We start from the raw sequence: 16,361 nt of genomic DNA, 5'->3' as shown, positions 1-16,361 counted from the left end.
CTATATACCCTAGTTAGAACTGGGTGGACCACCCGCTGTATTTTTGGTTAGTTAATTAGCTGTATTGAAGTAGGCTGGTCCAGCTTAGGGGTGTTTTTGGATATTTGTTTCTTTCCTTGGGTCCAGCTCAGCCCCTTTTCCCGCCCCCCTTTACCGTGTGTTTAAAAATAAACCATGAGTGTTTGACGTTTCACTAGTATACTTTACATGAGTTGTTACGGGTCTCGTTACCATCCCCCCTAGACTGGGTAACAGTACTTAATGAATATGATGTCAGTTCGGTTGTCATCTGAGACATTCTCATCAATGACAAACGGTACAGTGGAAAGTCTACACATTACAGTTATCAGATTCACATGAAATTGTTGTACAATTTAAATGTTTAAATATGAAATTATTTGTGGGGGGAGGTAAATGCGCTTCCTGCTGGACGAGTCATCCCTCCTCCCTCTCCATGCTCCTCAGATCTCTCATCTAGGGATCATTACCCTAGACCAAGGATGGTTACCTATGATGGGGATGAAAACAAATCTGGGCTCATGAGGGGCCGGAGTGGTTTGCAGGTCTGTTTTCCCACACATGCAGTCAGAGCCTGATGGAGCCTTTTGAGGGCCCTAAGCTAAATGTTTTTTAGGGGACTCCCTCTTGACAGCAGAGAGCAAAAATGTACATTTTAGAGTTCATTTCCTGCCATTCTATACATTTTGCCATGAGGCGGAAATATTTGTTATTTATTTTACCTTTATTTAACTAGGCAAGTCAGTTAAGAACAAATTCTTATTTTCAATGACAGCTTAGTGGGTTAACTGCCTGTTCAGGGGAAGAACAACAGATTTGTACCTTGTCCGCTTGGGGATATGAACTTTCGGTTACTAGTCCAACGCTCTAACCACTAAGCTACCCTGCCGCACCATGAGGCGGAAATAAATGTTAGCAGTTTTTAATATGATATCTGAGTGAGTGACTAACAAAATCAACGGGGGCCCCTCAGTTGGTAATTCAACCATGATTCCTACAAGTTTAGATAGCTGGCAGCTAGACTAACTATTTTAGTCTATTTTTATTTTATTTTTGCTGACATGCAATTTGACTGTCAGTCAAATCAATCAAAATGTATTTATAAAGCCCTTTTTACATCAGCAATTGTCAAAGTGCTTACACAGAAACTGAGCCTATACTCCAAAGACCAGGCAATACAGATTAGAAGCACCAAGGCTAGGAAAAACACCCTAGAAAGTCTGGAACCTATGAAGAAACTTAGAGGAACCAGACACTGAGGGGTGGCCAGTCCTCTTCTGGCTGTGCCGGGTGGAGATAAGAGTACATGGACATTAACTGACATAAGAGAAAAACTGCAGGGACTCCCGAGTGGCGCAGCGTCGCAGTTAGGGGAGGGTTTGGCCGGGGGGGGCTTTACTTGGCTCCTCACGCTCTAGGGACTCCTTGTGGCGGGCCGGGCACCTACAGGCTGACCTCGTCGTTTGCTGAACTGTGTTTCCTCCGACACATTGGTGTGGATGGCTTCCGGGTTAAACGAGCGAAGAAGCACGGTTTGGCAGGTTGTGTTTCGGGAGAAGCATGACTCGACCTTCTTCTCCCGACCCCGTTGAGGAGTTGCAGCGATGAGACAAGATCGAAATTGGGGAGAAAGGGGGGGGGTAAAATACAACAACAAATTATAAAAAAATATATAAATACAAAACAAACTTCTGATGCACAAACAAATAGCATCTTGTGTATTCTACTATTCTAACTCTCAACAGTAAGCTGAGACCCTGAGTGGTGGAGGGGAATTGATCCGCTGGCCTACAAAAGGGGGTCAGCAGTTGCCCATCCCTGACCTAGAGAAACCCTTACTGCACAAAAGCACATCAGCATCATGTAATCTGTAATCCATGCGTCTTGTCTGATCGCATCTCAGTGTTCTCCAACCCTCACTGCCTGAGACCTGTCCGGATGGTGTGGAGGTCTGACAAAACAGTCAGTCAGAATAGGGGGGTTTGGTCATAGATGTTAAACTAGTGATACCACGTTTTACATATTCTTATTCCATCTCGATGGATGTGACTGACAGTAGCCACATACAGGTGAGCCAGACGAGAGGAGTAGAGGTACAACAGGGCAGTGTAAATGAATGATCTTTCACCATGTCCCTTTATTCAGGTCAGACACTCATCCCATTCATTCACTTTCCTTTTCAGAGTGCAACCACATGATCAACCTGCCAACCACATGATCAACCTGCCAAGCGCATGATCAATCTGTTAATATCAGTACTAGGCCTGTTTTCACATTCATATCGATCAATGTCATCATGCAACAATAAGCAGCATTTCAAAACATTTATTTCCAAGAAACTGCATTTCTCCTTTAAAGAGCAAAGCAAGGCAGTGATTGTAGAGTGAGCTAAAGCTCATTGTATTAGTCATTCACCACGGCCAACTTCACTCGCACTTTGCCTGCCTATCTACAATGGATGACTGATACAAACCATTTCCCCTAACATCACTCACAACAAGGAAGTTAACAGTAGACATTGTATACCACTGCCATGGTTAACGGAGGAAAAGGAAAGAATTGCATGAGGACAAAAAGAGAGATTGAGCGAGAACGAGAAAGCAAGAACAAGAGAGCAAGAGAGAAAAAGCCTGAGTGAATAAAAGAGACAGAAGATGTGAAAGAAATGAGTGACTGATATTGGAACGAGATTCAATGTTTTTTTTAGTCGGGACAAAAACAGGAAAATGCAACTAAAAAAATAAACTTTATTGTTTTGTCATTCATTAACAATTTACAAACGGGTGAATATTTTCCTTCTACAACAGAGCTAATCAAAAACATGATGACGAGGAGAACTCCTTAATGAACTGCCTCATCAGACAACCAGAGAAATTCACAGGATCCTTTTTCATTATGCAAGTTTATGGGATTGCTCCAGAGTCAGGCACAGGCGCGTGCGCGCGCGCACACACACACACACACACACACACACAGCCTGGTTGCCGGCTAGTTCAGTAACACACACACACCCTGGTTGCCGGCTAGTTCAGTAACACACACACACACACACACTGCTTGGTTGCCGGCTAGTTCAGTAACACACACACACACACCCACTGCCTGGTTGCCAGCTAGTTCAGTAACACACACAGCCTGGTTGCCGGCTAGTTCAGTAACACACACAGCCTGGTTGCCGGCTAGTTCAGTAACACACACACACACCCACTGCCTGGTTGCCAGCTAGTTCAGTAACACACACAGCCTGGTTGCCGGCTAGTTCAGTAACACACACACACACACACACACACACACGAGTCTCTGGGCTAAAGCTGCTCCATCTCTCAGCTCCCAATTTCCAGGAAGTGAGTGAATCTCCATAAGCTGCAGCGCCACAGACAGAGAGACAGTTAAGCTAAAGTGAAACATCACTTTTTTTATTTACTTTATATTCATCATCTCTAGCATCACCCCAACATCAACATTGGTGAAAATGGTGTGTTTCTATGTTTTGCATTTAAAAAGATAGACGATAAGGTGTGCATCATGCTATTTTAACCAATTGTGTGTAGGCATTACCTACTAATTGTCTGCTGATTGGTTGATGATGTCATTGGAAACACTTATCTTTTTTCTACAAAACATAGAAAACTGCCATTTTTTACATATGTTGATGTTGGGGTGCTGGAGGTGATGAATTGGAAGTTGAAAGTTTTTAAAATGTCCCTTTAAGCTAGCTCAATACAACACACACCGCACCCACAGGGATTAAGCAGACAGCACACACCCCAACACTTTGCCTATTCCCAGGGCAGGCAAACACACAAATGGGATATTCTCTCATGTCCAAGCTTAAGCCTTTTGAACCTTTTCCTAGACACGCGTCTTATTGACCCTGCAACACACGCGTCTTATTGACCCTGCAACACACGCGTCTTATTGACCCTGCAACACACGCGTCTTATTGACCCTGCAACACACGCGTCTTATTGACCCTGCAACACACGCGTCTTATTGACCCTGCAACACACGCGTCTTATTGACCCTGCAACACACGCGTCTTATTGACCCTGCAACACACGCGTCTTATTTACAATGCAACACACGCGTCTTATTTACAATGCAACACACGCGTCTTATTTACCCTGCAACACACGCGTCTTATTTACCCTGCAACACACGCGTCTTATTTACCCTGCAACACACGCGTCTTATTTACCCTGCAACACACGCGTCTTATTTACCCTGCAACACACGCGTCTTATTTACCCTGCAACACACGCGTCTTATTTACCCTGCAACACACCCGTCTTATTTACCCTGCAACACACCCGTCTTATTGACCCTGCAACACACGCGTCTTATTTACCCTGCAACACACCCGTCTTATTGACCCTGCAACACATGCGTCTTATTTACCCTGCAACACACGCGTCTTATTTACCCTGCAACACACCCGTCTTATTGACCCTGCAACACACCCGTCTTATTGACCCTGCAACACACGCGTCTTATTTACCCTGCAACACACGCGTCTTATTTACCCTGCAACACACCCGTCTTATTGACCCTGCAACACACGCGTCTTATTGACCCTGCAACACACGCGTCTTATTTACCCTGCAGAACATCTTTGAAAGGACATCATGTCCACTTCACAACCCCCTTCCCAAGGACAACTTCAAAAGCAGGAAGGCCTAAAGCCCCACAACATACTGCGCTGCACTCATAGGTCCACATGGGAAAGTGACATTTTCAACTAAAATCACAGAAGTGGGGTACAGAAGCAATCTTTCCCCATTGAAGGCCGTTCAGACAAGCCTAAATTCAAACAGTTTACAGTTGTTTTGTTTTATGACTGGATTATAGCTCCCGTCCAAATGTTGTGAATGATATATATTCACAGCAGGTAATAGCTATAAAATGTGCAGCAGCCAATTGTCAGGTAAAAAAATGAAATATTCCCATTGAAAAATAAGCCTATTCAATACCGGTTGATATAAATACATTATCAGTCTATAGATTCATTGGCACAATTTAGTAGAATTAAATTAGCACGTGTGTATGTTCGTTATGCATCTTTATCACATAGCACAGAATAGAGATTTTATAAGCTCAATCACTGCTCAACAATTCATAATCGTGTTTTAAAAATTGTTTTAGGGCCATGATTAACAACAGCTCCTATTTTTATTTCTCAACTGGTAATTAAAGCGCGCTTCCCATTTGCCATTCAAATGCATAGGCAATGGAAGGCAGGATTCATTAACGTGTCACACACCACTTTGCAATGAGCTGGAGGCAGTAGCCATTTTGAAAATCTATGGGTACTAAATTGTTTGAAACCTGAACACTTTACTATATATTATGAGGTGTGTTTTATTTACCTTGGCAAATTCCAACCATATCTGTGGAGGTAATTATTTTAATAGACTTCAATATGCCATTGAAAACAGCAGCCTATTTCTCTGATGTTCTACTGGTTTTCAACTTGTTTTGTTTGTCCAGTAGCCAAGTGCACATTCACGTGTAGCCTACTGCCTTGTAGGCATCGCTGTGCTAATACTGTTAAGAGAAACTAGTTCCAAACATTTTAAGATAAACATTCATCTATTTCATCAGACACATTGCTTAAATTATTATTATTATTTTATTTTTTTATGTAAGTATGTCGTCTACGGTAGGTCTACTGGTTGAATTTGGGATCTATTGTCCCAAAGTCTGTTTGGGCTATTTCTTTCTCGACAAGATGACCAATATAATTGGTCAACTTTACTACTATGGGAGATAGTAGATTGAAATAGACTCATAGGCAGATTGTCCATAAGGCTAGGAATTAAATCGGCAAAATGATATATCCCAATTAGCCTACTCATGCAATCCTTGTCTCATTGCATGTTCTCTTAAGATAAATTACCATAATCGAAATGTGATTTCTGTCATTCTGAGCACCGTGGTGGAGGCCCTAATCACATTACACACCCAATGTATGTGGGTCCGGTATACTTCTCAAATGTCCGGTAAATTAAAATGCTGACAGTCAAATGTCCGGTAAATTAAAATGCTGACAGTCAAATGTCCAGAAAATTAAAATGCTGACAGTCAAATGTCCGGTAAATTAAAATGCTGACAGTCAAATGTCCGGTAAATTAAAATGCTGACAGTCAAATGTCCAGAAAATTAAAATGCTGACAGTCAAATGTCCGGTAAATAAAAATGCTGACAGTCAAATGTCCGGTAAATTAAAATGCCGACAGTCAAATGTCCGGTAAATTAAAATGCCGACAGTCAAATGTCAGGTGCCACATTCAGAACGGAAAACCTGATTCACGTCAGTCACCAGTCAACTCCATTACACTCAAAAGTTACGTCAAATTCAACCAGTGAATGCAATCGATGGCAAGCTATACTAGTGATTCTACCAGTTATTCTTAATGAGTGTTAGCATGCTAATAGCAAACCCTGTACACTAAAATGTATACATTTAAGGGGTATGCAGTAGGTCGATAACGATATCACCAAAGTATGTTGTATAGGTCATTTCAAACAACATTCCAGGCTAATGAGAAAACCGTCACAGTATTTAATTTAAGAAAATGAAAAAGACTTAAAGCAACCTTGAGGCTCATTTTTATAGGCACCAACAGCAGATTAAGGGATTTGTACATTCATACCCCACCAGAAGGGCGTGGCCACTGTGAAACTTCCTTCCATGAGGGACTATCCCTGTTGTCTCCTTTCATCCTATGTTTTGTCCTATTGAACACAACACACTTCTAGGCCTTCTGTTTTCCTCTCCATCTCCATGAAGGAAGAAACCCTCTCCATCTCATCAAAGTTGCATGTGGATGAGAGGAGAGGAACATCCCTTCTTCCCCAGAGCACCCCTCCGGCCCACTCTGAAGTGGGGCTTCTCTCTCGCTCTCTGTATCCCCCTCCCTTCACTCTCCCTCGCTCCCCCTCTCTTCTGAAAGCCTCTCTCCCTCTCCTCTTGGTTCTTTTAGGGAAAAGGAGCACTCCCCGGAAAACTCCGGAAGGAAGGAAAGCAAGTAGGAAAGGGGAGGGAGAGGGAGGCTTTGAGGTGCCTCCATGGAGAAGACAGGAGGAGCGAAGGGAGAGAAAAACAGGTCTCTCTCCAGCCTCCCTTTAAAATAAATATGAAACGGGGAACTCTGCTCACAAGCGTACGTGGTTCAGAAAGAAAGGTGGTTTAACCTGAGGGGAGACAGTAGGGGATAGACAGAGAGCGAGCAAAACAATGCAGACCCAATAGCACCTAGCAGAGAAATAGGCCTACCTGCAAGGCATGACTCTGCATGTCAGAGCTCTTAAACGGGGTCTATACAGTCTACGCAAACAGAGCCCTTAAAGAAGCCTACTAGGATTGGTACATCCATTTTTGGACTTTTTAATTAATGATGATAGGCATTATATACATTAATGTTGAATAGCGATATCACAAGTATAAACACAGTAAAGGACACACACTAAAGGGTTATGAGCTAAACGTTGTTTTAGACAACTGGGATGCAGCTTATGGACATGCCTGTATAGAACACGTATTTTAGAAACCAGCTGTATTCTCCCACAGCTAGCGAAGAGGAACGGGGCCCTTATTCTTGGTGAATAAAAAGACATCCACAAAGGGTGTGGTGCAGCGGTCTAAGGCACTGCATTTCAGTGCAAGAGGCATCACAACAGTCCCTGGTTCCAATCCAGGCTGTATCACAGCGGTCTAAGGCACTGCATCTCAGTGCAAGAGGCATCACAACAGTCCCTGGTTCCAATCCAGGCTGTATCACAGCGGTCTAAGGCACTGCATCTCAGTGCTAGAGGAGTCACTACAGTCCCTGGTTCCAATCCAGGCTGTATCACAGCGGTCTAAGGCACTGCATCTCAGTGCTAGAGGAGTCACTACAGTCCCTGGTTCCAATCCAGGCTGTATCACAGCGGTCTAAGGCACTGCATCTCAGTGCTAGAGGAGTCACTACAGTCCCTGGTTCCAATCCAGGCTGTATCACAGCGGTCTAAGGCACTGCATCTCAGTGCAAGAGGCATCACAACAGTCCCTGGTTCCAATCCAGGCTGTATCACAGCGGTCTAAGGCACTGCATCTCAGTGCAAGAGGCATCACAACAGTCCCTGGTTCCAATCCAGGCTGTATCACAGCGGTCTAAGGCACTGCATCTCAGTGCTAGAGGAGTCACAACAGTCCCTGGTTCCAATCCAGGCTGTATCACAGCGGTCTAAGGCACTGCATCTCAGTGCAAGAGGCATCACAACAGTCCCTGGTTCCAATCCAGGCTGTATCACAGCGGTCTAAGGCACTGCATCTCAGTGCAAGAGGCATCACAACAGTCCCTGGTTCCAATCCAGGCTGTATCACAGCGGTCTAAGGCACTGCATCTCAGTGCAAGAGGCATCACAACAGTCCCTGGTTCCAATCCAGGCTGTATCACAGCGGTCTAAGGCACTGCATCTCAGTGCAAGAGGCATCACAACAGTCCCTGGTTCCAATCCAGGCTGTATCACAGCGGTCTAAGGCACTGCATCTCAGTGCAAGAGGCATCACAACAGTCCCTGGTTCCAATCCAGGCTGTATCACAGCGGTCTAAGGCACTGCATCTCAGTGCAAGAGGCATCACAACAGTCCCTGGTTCCAATCCAGGCTGTATCACAGCGGTCTAAGGCACTGCATCTCAGTGCAAGAGGCATCACAACAGTCCCTGGTTCCAATCCAGGCTGTATCACAGCGGTCTAAGGCACTGCATCTCAGTGCAAGAGGCATCACAACAGTCCCTGGTTCCAATCCAGGCTGTATCACAGCGGTCTAAGGCACTGCATCTCAGTGCAAGAGGCATCACAACAGTCCCTGGTTCCAATCCAGGCTGTATCACAGCGGTCTAAGGCACTGCATCTCAGTGCTAGAGGCATCACAACAGTCCCTGGTTCCAATCCAGGCTGTATCACAGCGGTCTAAGGCACTGCATCTCAGTGCAAGAGGCATCACAACAGTCCCTGGTTCCAATCCAGGCTGTATCACAGCGGTCTAAGGCACTGCATCTCAGTGCAAGAGGCATCACAACAGTCCCTGGTTCCAATCCAGGCTGTATCACAGCGGTCTAAGGCACTGCATCTCAGTGCAAGAGGCATCACAACAGTCCCTGGTTCCAATCCAGGCTGTATCACAGCGGTCTAAGGCACTGCATCTCAGTGCAAGAGGCATCACAACAGTCCCTGGTTCCAATCCAGGCTGTATCACAGCGGTCTAAGGCACTGCATCTCAGTGCAAGAGGCATCACAACAGTCCCTGGTTCCAATCCAGGCTGTATCACAGCGGTCTAAGGCACTGCATCTCAGTGCTAGAGGCATCACAACAGTCCCTGGTTCCAATCCAGGCTGTATCACAGCGGTCTAAGGCACTGCATCTCAGTGCAAGAGGCATCACAACAGTCCCTGGTTCCAATCCAGGCTGTATCACATCCGGCCGTGATTGGGAGTCCAATAGGGCGGCGCACAATTGGCCCAGCATTCTCCAGGTTTGGCTGCGGTAGGACGTCATTGTAAATAAGAGATCGTTCTTATTAACTGACTTGCCTAGTTAAAGAAAGTGTGTGTGCGCGCGTTGAGGCTCCCCCATCAAAGCCCTTTTTACATCAGCAGTTGTCACAAAGGGCTTATATTGAAACCCAACCTAAAATAGTTTGAGAAATATGCAAAATAAAGTTGCCGCTCTGTTACTTGCCTCAGGCTGCACGCGCTGTTCTCTAATCAAGGGATCATATTTCACCCATCAGACTACTCTCAATAAAATCTTTATTAATAGTTACAATTTCTTTAGATTTAGAATGGGCCATTATAAAAATGGGCAGGAACAGGGGCAGGGGAAAAAAAGAATAGAGAATGGAGCCCCTTTCTCAAATAGAGAATGGAGCCCCTTTCCTTTCAATCATGCCGGGTAGGCGTTCCGGTTTTATAGTGAAGTGTGTGCTTAATATAAGCAACTGAGAAACAAACAGTTGTACCTGGGATCCTCTTTAGTAGCAACCTTAAAGTCTGCTTTCACAGAGGGTTGCATATAGAAATATGAGCTTATAGGAAGACATTTCACTCCACACATCAACCACTGTTTGAGGAGCATGCAGCCTCTTGCCGAGCAACAGGTGATATTTCACCTAAACTCTAACATGGCTTCTCCAACCCTGTTCCTGAGCCGCGTGGGGTAATACAGTAGGGGGAGGTGCAGCGTGGGGTAATACAGTAGGGGGAGGAGCAGCGTGAGGTAATACAGTAGGGGGAGGTGCAGCATGAGGTAATACAGTAGAGGGGAGGTGCAGCATGAGGTAATACAGTAGGGGGAGGTGCAGCGTGAGGTAATACAGTAGAGGGGAGGTGCAGCGTGAGGTAATACAGTAGGGGGAGGAGCAGCGTGGGGTAATACAGTAGAGGGGAGGTGCAGCATGAGGTAATACAGTAGGGGGAGGTGCAGCGTGAGGTAATACAGTAGAGGGGAGGTGCAGCGTGAGGTAATACAGTAGAGGGGAGGTGCAGCGTGAGGTAATACAGTAGAGGGGAGGTGCAGCGTGAGGTAATACAGTAGAGGGGAGGTGCAGCGTCAGGTAATACAGTAGAGGGGAGGTGCAGATTGAGGTAATACAGTAGAGGGGAGGTGCAGCGTGAGGTAATACAGTAGAGGGGAGGAGAAGCGTGAGGTAATACAGTAGGGGGAGGAGCAGCCTGAGGTAATACAGTAGGGGGAGGAGCAGCGTGAGGTAATACAGTAGGGGGAGGTGCAGCGTGAGGTAATACAGTAGGGGGAGGTGCAGCGTGAGGTAATACAGTAGAGGGGAGGTGCAGCGTGAGGTAATACAGTAGAGGGGAGGTGCAGCGTGAGGTAATACAGTAGAGGGGAGGTGCAGCGTGAGGTAATACAGTAGAGGGGAGGTGCAGCGTGAGGTAATACAGTAGAGGGGAGGAGCAGCGTGAGGTAATACAGTAGGGGGAAGTGCAGCGTGAGGTAATACAGTAGGGGGAGGTGCAGCGTGAGGTAATACATTAGGGGGAGGTGCAGCATGAGGTAATACAGTAGAGGGGAGGTGCAGCGTGAGGTAATACAGTAGAGGGGAGGAGCAGCGTGAGGTAATACAGTAGAGGGGAGTGTGAGTAATGTTTTATGCGTTTCTCCACACTCTCGTCCTCAAAAGAACGCACTCAGAGGATGAGAGCGGAGCACGGTAGTATGCATATTGAGAAACACGAAGACAGAGAGAGAAAGACCGAGAGCAGGGCTCTTTGGTGTCAACAGGTAAAGCATCAGACTTCCACAATAAGCAGACCTCAAGAGACACTTCTGTCTTAAAGGATTTATGTCCATTTAGTGTGGCGCCCAGGAAAGCTCACTCCACTAGACACGCACACAACCTCTGGAGAGCCTCCTTCCAATCCAGTTAAATTCCTGCCTGACATTACAAACAGATTGGCCATTACACGGACGCACCCATCTGGCCTCCACAATCCCATCCATATGTTCTAGAGCTGTGGAAACCTTCAACACATATTAAGTGATTGTGAGTAGCCTATATGAAGGGGTCTGAAGGGTGAAGGGCGTCTGGTGTTTAACATCCAACAGATCAAAATGGCTTCCTATTCCCTAAAAGAAAGTCTTCACCCCTTGACTTTTTCCACATTTTGTTGATTGTTTGTCACTGGCCTACACACACAGCCCAGAATGTCAAAGTGGAATGCTTTTTGAAATGTTAGAATGGATGGTGAAATTCACTGAAAACCCTCACTAACACACACAGCAAATATCATGTAGCCTACTTTTGGCCTGCTAAAAGCCTGACCACCAGTCAACCAACATTATTGACTAATATTCCATTTCTGTTGCTACAGGATTTTGTTGTGACAATATAGGTCAAATTAAAGTAAGTAGTGCTCACGAGTCAAAAAGGTTTCCCGAAAATGGTGCACAATTGTGTACTGCGTCATCTATTTCTATTTCGTATGATAGGTTAAGACATACATTTTCTGTAAATATTTTTTTGCAATTCGTATGATATGTTACGGATTTGTAAGGGCTTAAGATCCAAGACTGCATCTTTAAGCTCATATACAGAGCCTTCAGAAAGTATTTACACCCCTGGACTTTTCCCACATTTTGTTGTGTTACAGCCTGAATTTAAAATGGATTCATTTGAGATGTTGTGTCACTGGCCGACACACACCACCCCATAATATCAAAGTGCAATTATGCTTTTAGATCATTTTTCAAATGAATTACAAATGAAAAGCTGAAATGTTGAGTCAATTAGTATTCAACCCCTTTGTTACGGCAAGCCTAAATAAGTTAGAATAAAAATGTGCTTCAGTCACAAATTGTATGGGCTCTGTGTGAAATAATGTGAAATAATGTGTTTGAATAAGTGTTTAAATAATTATTTGTTCTTAACTGACTTGCCTAGTTAAATAAAAGGTAAAAAAATAGAAAAAAAAGTGTTTAACATGTTTGAATGACTACATCATCTCTGTACCCCACACATAAAATGTATCTGTATCAAACACAGATGAAATCAGAAAGACCAAGGAGGCTTTCCAATGCCTCAAAGGGCAACCATTGGTGGATAAAAAAAAAACAGACATTGAATATCCCTTTGAGCTTGGTGACGTTATTAATTACACTTTGGATGGTGTCTCAATACACCCAGTCACTACAAAGATACAGGCGTCCTTCCTAACTCAGTCGCCGGGAAGGATGGATCAACAACATTGTAGTTACTCCACAATGCTAACGTTATTGACAGAGTGAAAAGAAGGAAGCCTGTACAGAATAAAACATATTCCAAAACATGCATTATGTTTGCAACAAGGCACTAAAGTAATACTGAAAAAAAAATGGAGGCAAAGCAATGAACCTTTTGTCCTGAATACAAAATGGTATGTTTGGGGCAAATCCAATACAACATATGACTGAGTACCATTCTCAATATTTTTAAGCAACTATATTTTCGGCTGCATTATGTTATGGGTATGCTTGTAATTGTTAAAGACTGGGGAGTTTTTTTTATGAAAAAAGGAACACCTGGTCCATTCTGCTTTCCACCAGACACTGGGAGATTCATTTACCTTTCAGCAGGACAATAAGCTAAAACACAAAAGCCAAATCTACACTGAAGTTGCTCACCAAGAAGACAGGGAATGTTCCCGAATGGCCAAGTTACAGTTTTGACTTAAATCTACTTGAAAATCTAGCAATAATCAACAACCAATTTGACAGAGCTTGAATCATTCTTTCAAGAAAAAGGGGCAAATGTTGCACAACCCAGGTGTGGAAATCTTAGAGACTTACCCAGAAAGACTCACAGCTGTAATGGCTGCCAAAGGTGCTTCTACAAACTATTGACTCAGTGGTGTGAATACTTGTGTAAATTAAATATTTCTTTATTTAATTTTCAATAAATTTGAAAAATATATTTTCACTTTGTCATTATGGGTAGTGTGTGTAGATGGTTGAGGGGGGAAAAAATCTATGAAATCAATTTTGAATTCAGGCTGTAACAACAAAATGTGGAATAAGTCAAGGGGTATCAATAATTTCTGAAGGCACGGTAGTGCACTACTTTTCATCAGGGCCCTGGTCAAAAGTAGTGCACTAAGTAGGAATAGGGTGCCATTTGGGATGCAGGCCGTATGTCATTTCACACAGGGTTACAGAGGGAGATAAAACATGGGAGAGATAACTTTGGCACATTGAGAGGACATGAAGATAGGAGTGGGGTAGTGTTAGTAGATAAAGGTATGTAGGGTAAAAGATAACAGGGGGTAGTTATGTTATGCCAACAGTCCCATATAGCAGGGGTCTCTAACCTTAATAAGAACCACAGAGGCGCACATGAACTCTGAGCAATATACACACATACAATGGACAACACACAACATACACACACGGGATACACACAGACAAAGACGTAACACGGCATCGAAGGCAAAGTCATGACCACACAAACCCACAGGCAGCAATTACACACACACAAATAAATGAAGAAACTATTAGACACACACCCACACCCTTCCAGGAAAGGTGAGGGTGGTCAGGATGCGGTGCGGTGGCTAACCATAACGGAAGCACCTCATATTAAAAAGGGAGCAGGGATCGTTTGTATCAATCAGCGTTAATCTGGCCTTAATGTGTTTATTAAAGACAACATGAACTGTCATTTCCTAGCAGAAAACCTTTTTACCGGGGAACGACCTTAATCAAATAAACCCAGGCTCTGTGCCATAATGTGCTTATTGTCATATGGTAATAACCACTGATTGAATAAAATCATTTCCAATGACAGAAAACACACGCACGCAAGTGTGTGCGTGTGTCAAGTTATAATGTCAGATTTCCAACCAGTCTTAATAAAGACCTAGGTGTCTTGATGGAGAGAGAGGGTCAAGTCAAAATGCCTGGCATAGAAAATCATTACAAAAACCAACGACAAAGGGGAAAGACATTTAGAAACAAATTACCAAATTAATTAAAACATTAACAATGGAAGACATGCACAATTAAACCGGGGATGATGTGATCATGAATAAATGGTGGCGTCCTGTTGGGAAATGAATGAAGTGGGTTCTTGTTTTGTTTGGTCAATGACAGAGCTGAAATAGAGACCGATAGATAGATGCCTGGATTAGATGTAATGCTTCTATTATGGCTAGTCGAGTAAATGGAGTCTCATCTAATCTAAAACACACAAGCATTCCTGCTATCGACCGATTCTGATCTAAATTGTCTGCACAAATCAACCTGAGCTGCCAGACAGAAAGCTGAGCTGCCAGACAGAAAGTATAAACACAACCAATCTACAGTACATTGTAGCCTATATTTCTCTTGCAACTGTCACTCTGCTTGTTTCCCGGGCACAAAATGGTCACCTCATACCCCAAATGCTCCCTAGACCAGGGCTCATCACACTGTTCCTGGAGAGCCACCGTCCTGTAGGTTTTCAATCCAGTCCCAGTTGTAACTGAACTGATTTATCTTAGCAAGCAACTATTTTCTAGAATCAGGGGCACTAGATGAGGGTTGGAGCAAAAACCTAGAGGATGGTAGCTCTCCAGGAAGAGGGTTGGAGAGCCCTGCTTTTGACACTGATTTGCAATCAGTCACCTGGCTTGGCACAAAATGACAGACGAGGCAGAGTGGGGCGGTCGCTGGCAGGGATCCAGCGGGGGTAGGGTCAATGCCCGCATGAGGTGAAAGGTCACATCAGCTACACGCCATCCCAATGGTGCCAGGGGCCGGTTGGCGTGGTTTCACCAGACCCCTGTGGACCTTCGTAGTGAATGACTGCTAACAGCTGGGCGCTCCGCTAGCTCTGATATCAGACACCGTGACCTCTGAACTGGGGCCGCGACGCTGCACCTGGCTTGATATGTCTGGCACACACCCACCCACCTCTCCTCACATACTGTACACCCACCCACCTCTCCTCACATACTGTACACCCACCCACCTCTCCTCACATACTGCACACACCCACCTCTCCACACATACTGCACACACACCCACCTCTCCTCACATACTGCACACACCCACCTCTCCTCACATACTGCACACACCCACCTCTCCTCACATACTGCACACACCCACCTCTCCACACATACTGCACACACCCACCTCTCCACACATACTGCACACACCCACCTCTCCACACATACTGCACACACCCACCTCTCCACACATACTGCACACACCCACCTCTCCACACATACTGCACACACCCACCTCTCCTCACATACTGCACACACCCACCTCTCCTCACATACTGCACACACCCACCTCTCCACACATACTGCACACACCCACCTCTCCTCACATACTGCACACACCCACCTCTCCACACATACTGCACACACCCACCTCTCCACACATACTGCACACACCCACTTCTCCACACATACTGCACACACCCACCTCTCCACACATACTGCACACACCCACCTCTCCTCACATACTGCACACACCCACCTCTCCACACATACTGCACACACACTCCCCTACTAGCCTATGTTTTTATTAAACTGGAAGTAAACCAAAACAAATGTTGCTTACAGAGTTAAAAGACTGATGACTAATAGTCTAACCAGGCGCCGCTCCAATCCCTGAGGTAGCCAACAAGATGGGCTGAAAGACACGTCGCCCTGTTAGCTCCTAGCGCAAGCATTTCACAGTACCTTATATCCTGCTGTAAACTGTGTACGTGACATATACATTTGATTTGTGAGTAACTGGAAGGACGGTGGAAGAAAGTTAGCTAAACCAGGATGTAGTTAGCTAAACCAGGATGTAGTTAGCTAAACCAGGATGTAGT

General features: G+C 44.8%; 1 protein-coding gene across 1 annotated transcript in view; it reads right to left on the bottom strand.

Annotated features, from left to right (window-relative positions):
* Nucleotides 1-16,361, bottom strand: part of LOC110499879 (staphylococcal nuclease domain-containing protein 1) — a 311,077-nt gene that overhangs the window by 231,056 nt on the left and 63,660 nt on the right. The window lies entirely within an intron of this gene.

The sequence above is a fragment of the Oncorhynchus mykiss genome, chromosome 21 (genome assembly GCF_013265735.2).
Source record: "Oncorhynchus mykiss isolate Arlee chromosome 21, USDA_OmykA_1.1, whole genome shotgun sequence".
NCBI lineage: Eukaryota > Metazoa > Chordata > Actinopteri > Salmoniformes > Salmonidae > Oncorhynchus > Oncorhynchus mykiss.
Note: the sequence above shows the minus strand (reverse complement) of the source record. Positions and strands in the feature narration are given on the sequence as shown.